General features: G+C 48.9%; 1 protein-coding gene across 3 annotated transcripts in view; it reads left to right on the forward strand.

The window, feature by feature from the left end:
* LOC111966269 (semaphorin-3B) overlaps nt 1–6,144 on the forward strand; it is a 115,361-nt gene that overhangs the window by 57,721 nt on the left and 51,496 nt on the right. The window contains exon 1 of one of the 3 annotated variants that reach the window (XM_023990770.2): nt 2,798–3,151. The exons of 1 other annotated variant lie outside the window; for it this stretch is intronic. The gene's annotated coding sequence lies outside the window, so the exon portion shown is untranslated. Of the gene's footprint in view, nt 1–2,797; nt 3,152–3,181; nt 3,428–6,144 lie in introns of those variants that run through there. One more of the 3 variants, XM_023990771.2, reaches the window with a different exon arrangement.

Consider the following 6,144-nt stretch of genomic DNA (forward strand, 5'->3'; position numbering starts at 1 on the left):
TGTGGTCATGATTGGGGGCGTGGGGATCAAAGGTCATGGGTGTGGGGGTGCATGATGGGGGGTGGGGTCAAGGAGTGTGTGTGGAGGTCATGTTGGGGGCAGGGTCATGGAGGGGTGTGGGTATTAGAGGGGGGGGGATAATAGTTCCCTTGACTTTGACTCTCAGACAAGCGTACACCACATCACACACACACACACAGGGCAGAGATGTTTTCAGTGTTTACAAAAACACCACCATTAAGCTTTTGGCAAAAAACAAACAGAACATTTTCCAGGAAAGCTTCTCCTCCTAACCAGGGAGGTTAACACACGTTAATAATTTAAAATGGGGTGTAAAACATCGAATCAATAGTTTTGTTTTAGCATAAGACACATTGAAATGAATCTGGGCTGGGGCTGCTTCAGTCTAGTTTCTTCTGGGAGTGGATGCCTGAAATGGCAAGAAATGCCTCGTTATTTCCAATTATCATTAAAGGGATCGGACTTAATAATCATACATGGAACACACATTTCCTCTGCCCGGGCTGGTAGAGTTTCTTACAATGTGAACTGCAAATATGATTCCACAGTTGAATTTTTTTACGTGAAAGTGATAATAGATTCTCACACGTGAAACGATTTTTAACCATGAAACCGCACATTTCAATTCACATGTGAGGTGAAAACATGTTATTTCCACACTGTGAAAAGGTGCCTGTTAACATGTGGACTCCAAATGTAAATACATACAGGTGAAATTTAAGCTAAACATGTTGAAAGAACATTATTTCACGTGTTTTGTGTTGTAAGGGCAGCTGTGAGATCACAGACTATTCTTCTGTTTCTGTATCGATACAGTGCATGCTACAGTACATCCCCAGACTGGACAGGACACATAGTCTTATTCTCCTGTTTCATGTAGTGAACAGCTTACTGCACAACACCCCATGAGCCAGTTCACCCTTCTGTTAAGACAGGCTTGAGTACAGGCACCTAGACTTAGTCTATCTCCTGTTCTATCTGTTCAGATCGCCTTGACCATTACAGGCCCCCCTATGCGACAGTACACTAGTCTATCTCCTCTCTTCTGTAGGAAGAGACAGCTCCTGATGTCACAAGACCACCCACCCATCGGACAGGGGAACACTAGTCTAGCTACTCCTGCTTGTTTCTGATATGAGAACAGAACCATTGACTAGTACGAACCCACTGACAGACAACAGCTCAACCCTGTTCTATCTACCAGACTGCTGAAGAACACCGACGACACTAGTCCTATCTTCCCTAGTTTCTGTAGTGAGACAGCTTCGAGATCGTACGACGGCCCCCCTGGACAGGACACTAGTCCCTATCTACCCTGTTTCTGTAGAGCAGGACACTTGATGTACAGAGACACCCCCCTGGACTAGGACACTCAGCTCTACTCTCCTATTCTGCTAGAGAGACAGCTTGACGTACCCAGTGACACCCACATGGACAGGACACTAGTTATCTCCTGTTTCTGCTGAGAGACAACAGCGTGTGCATGACAGGACCACCCCCTGCGACAGGACATAGTCTATCTCCGTTTTTGTAGAGAGACAGCTTGATGTACAGGTTACACGCCCATGCGACCAGGTACACATGGTTAATCCCTGTTTCTCATAGTGAGACAGCTGTGATGTACAGTACACCCCTGGACACAGACAATAGTCTATCTCCGTGTTTCTGTATATGAACTACTTGATGTACCAGGACACTCCCTTACTGGACAGGACTACCTGTGATTCAATTTGATGTTCAGTTTGAACATGAATCTAACAGATGGATAAATTATATTCTTGTTCTCCTCCTAACACCCACATTCCTGCTGTAAACTGTTGTTATTTTGAGTCGTGCGACAGGCTGAGACACAGCGGTGAACACGGCGAAGATGTACGGCTTCACGAGGAGGGCGAATTCTTCTGCAGCAGATTTATCTCCCTAGCGGGCCTTGTTGTGAGAATGTTATGAGTGTTTGTGTGGCTGCGCTAACAGCAATGGTCTGTTGCTAAACACTAGGGAACAAGGTGTCATCTGGGACACAGCCCTGGTGTCGACCCGGTTCCTGTCAGGGGACGTTGATGTTCCAGGGGCGTTTAAACTGTGCGTACACACACACACACACACACACACACACACACACACACACACACACACTCACACTCACACTCACACTCACACTCACACTCACACTCACACTCACACTCACACTCACACTCACACTCACACACACACTGCCTGGCCCCAGACGGCTCAGGGAGGAGCAGACATATCTCATCAGATGTGCTAGGCATTCTTGAATATACCTGTGTGTGTTTGTGTGTTAGACCTCACATCCTCTACACAACGTATGCACCTAGATACTAGTGGATAGTATACCATATACACGTCTTCAGTAGTAGTAGGATCCCTACTACTCATGATACCTGCATATGACTACTGTAGGTAGTATTCGTCTTCCCTGAGTGTATGGGATGTGCCAATCTACCATGTATGTGTGCAGTGACCTCGATCTAAAATAAGATCTGACTCGTAGACAGACGGTTTGGACCTGGCTTGTGGTCCCTCCTATCTGTCCAGTTAGCTGTGTGTATACGGTGTATGAACGGTGCACATCTTAAGCCCTGGATTGCTAAGATATCAAAAGGAGAACTCCCCTACTGCCTCTCTCTCACTTCTCCCACACTCACCCAACAGCAGCACATTTCCCTGCCCCTTTCCCCTTCCCTCCTCTTAACTCCCACCTTCTCTTCCCTCACACCCCCCCCCCTCTCTCTCTCTCTCTCACTCTCTCTCTCGCTGCTCTTGAATTAAGTCCATTATTCTCGTCCACCTCTCACTCTGAGTCCCTGTGCTCTGGCTCTGTTCCTCTTCATAGTGAAGTGCATGGTGGAGAGGTATGCTTTTCTGAGTGGACTGCAGTGCTTGCTGCTCCAGCTGACTCTTGGAATACTGGGCCTGGCTTCGTCTCATCTCTTCACCCACCAGCCTCGCCTGCACTGCCTGACTGACTCACTGGATTTCCCCCCGGCTTTTATGCATCTCTCTTTTGCTGTGTCCCCCTGAGGCTGGTACACCTACTGTTTCAGAGAGGACTCTACCGTTACCATTCTGTGGATTCTTCTGAAGGATTTCTTATCCCACCTCTGGGGTTTGTGTGGATTCAATACAGTATATTGGAGAGCGTGTGGGGGTGTGTGTAAATGTGTGTGAAACGGTGTATATAGCGATGTGTGAATGAGTCAATAAGTGTGTATGCGCACTGAGAAACAGAAGGAGGAGCACAGATTAGGGTCCTGGAATAGATAGACGACCTGTTGGAAAGTAGTGTTGAGGAGGTATCCGTGGGACACGTTGTGCTTTGGACCATTACTGGGTCAGGTGGACGCTGAGAGGGAATGCGGTTGCCCTGGATACAGAAGGAGAGGTGAGTTCCTTTGGGGGAATTTAGGGCTTTGGACTTCCTCCACTCAGACAGCTAAAGTCGGCTGCTCTCTGAGTGTGTCCAAACTTTGGCCAAATGTCTGGGATCCAGACACCAATCAGGCACCAGCCGAGAGCCCCTGGCTCCCTGCCTCTCTCCACTCATCCTCCCTACCTCGCTCCACTCAGCCTCCCTGGCTCTCTCTCCCCTCTCTCCCTCCTGCATTCCTGACTCTAGTTCCCCTCTTTCCCCCCAGCCTCCCTGCCTCTCTCCGTTCAGCCTCCCTGGCTCTCTCTCCCCTCAGGGCGGGTACACAGGAGCAAAAGCCACCAGTCACCGGCCGTCAGGCTCTCTGTGTCACTCTCTCGCCTCCTAAACCTCTTCATGTGAGTGCTGCCTTTTCACTGTGTTCTGTTCCTCTGCTTTTATTTAGTCCTGCGCAGGAGGCTAAGGCTGTTGGCTGTTGGTCGGGGGCCAGCCAAACTCTTTCCCCCAAGAACAATCGGCTCCTTTCTCTCCCTCGCCCCCCCCCGCATAGCGCAGGCAGCCGGGCTGAAATACACGGTGCAACAGTAAATGTTCTGCTCACACCCTCCCTGCTCCCTTTCCTCTATTGTATTTAGTCACACCTCTCGTTTTGTTGTTCGGATTGATTTGGGATTGGTACCCGTTTGACCTCACTTTTTCATACATCTCTTTCCTGAAGGAGGGACTTTGTCCATGTCTTTTCTATTTTGGGTGTTTTTGACAGTACAGCACGTCCCTCTTCCCAATGAGTCTCCCTCCCTTTCTACCTCCTCTCTCTCTCTCTCTCTCTCTCTCTCTCTCTCTCTCTCTCTCTCTCTCTCTCTCTCTCTCTCTCTCTCTCTCTCTCTCTCTCTCTCTCTCTCTCTCTCTCTCTCTCTTTCTGTTTTTAATCCACAGCTCTTGGCAGGGGCTGCTTCATGCGGCTTCGTGGCTATTGAAGCTGAAATGAATACAAGTGTCGGGCGGCTAAAGGCTTTTATGAAGATGCATTGTGGTGTGTGTGGGGAGAGCTCAGAGCTCAGGGCGGATGTGTTGTAGTGCTTCAAGGGGCCGACAATAGTACCCTTCAACTGATAGGAGCTTAAGGAGACAATGGGACCCGGCCTCTCCTTTATATCTCAGGACAGGAGTTGAAGTACTTTGATTCTGCTCCCCCCCCAACCCCACTCTCACTCTGAATGTGCCCGTACACATGCGTGTGTGTGTGTGTGTTTTACTACGGACCCTACCCTCCCTTTCAATGATGCCATCTCTGCAGCCTACTCATTAACATCTAAGTTGCCACTCCTTTAAACACATAACACGTAGTCATGGCCGATTTTCTGTGGTGTATCTGTACACAAGCGTGTCAGACCCGTACAGGTCCGTACAGAGAGGTTCCCTGCATAACTTAGATGTAGCTGAGTGTGAGTAGAGTACTCTGTGTGGGAGTCAATGTGGTACATTTGGTCCCTCTCTTTTCGGCTCGGCTCGGCTCTGGGAGCTGAGAGTTGACGAGAGCCCTGCTGTCTTAACAAATCAATATACCCAGAATTCATGCTCTGCTGTGCTGAGACCATACACTGACTCCTGCACTGATATAGGACTGTGAGCTACTGGGACTCCGATGCAGGACATTTGACTGTGATATTGGACTGATGATATAGTACTAAGATATAGTACTGTGATATCGGACTGTGATATCGGACTGTGATATTGGACTGTGATATCGGACTGTGATATAGGACTGTGATGTAGGACTGTGATGTAGGACTGTGATGTAGGACTGTGATACAGGACTGTGATATAGCACTGAGATATAGGACTGTGATACAGGACTGTGATATATCACTGAGATACAGGCCTGAGAGCTACTGGGACTCAGATACAGGCCTGTGTGTTCATCTGCTCGCCAGTGCTCTGGGACTGTCTCGGACCTTCGTTATAGAGAGGTCTGGGGTGATGTATAAGGGAATGGAAGGCAGGTAGACCCTCCATGGACCTGTATCAACTCTGTCCTCAGAGAGACGAGGGTACGCTCAGAGAATGTGACAGTTTCTAGGATATGTGTCTTAAAAATGTATGACTGCACCAAAAACCTGTCAGGCAGCCTGAAGAACAATGTTTGTTGTGTGTGTGTGTGTGTGTGTGTGCGTGTGTGTGTGTGTGTGTGCGTGTCTTTGTGTGTCTCTGCGGCCTTGAAGGCTTGCTGAGTGGATAATAGAGAAACATTCAGAATAATATTCCACCTCCCAACACACACACACACACACACACACACACACACACACACACACACACACACACACAGCTCATCTGTCAGCAGATAGGCCTGTGGATACATGAACTAACCATCTGGCAGGCTCTCCATCCCTCCCATCGGTTAAACGGTCTCTACTGGGACCACACTCGCTGCCTACCCCGCTAAGGTCAAAGGTCAACCACCTGTGTAAGCCAAGCCTGATGGGGTTGGCTTAGGGGGCAACACTCTAACAGAAAGTAACAGGTAGAGCCAGAGATACAGTGATTCAGAGTTCAGGTCCACATTAGTCCGGTTGATGACTTCAATATGTCCTGGCTATTGGTGATGAGCCTCGGGGGAACTAGATATGGGGAAGAGCAGCAGATGACCGTGTGCTGGAAGCATGAGGCCACCGACCGTCCATCTCCTGGGGGTCCGGGCCCCACTTGTGTTTTAACATCTTCCTCACTGA

This window comes from Salvelinus sp. IW2-2015, linkage group LG7 (genome assembly GCF_002910315.2).
Source record: "Salvelinus sp. IW2-2015 linkage group LG7, ASM291031v2, whole genome shotgun sequence".
Classification (NCBI taxonomy): domain Eukaryota; kingdom Metazoa; phylum Chordata; class Actinopteri; order Salmoniformes; family Salmonidae; genus Salvelinus; species Salvelinus sp. IW2-2015.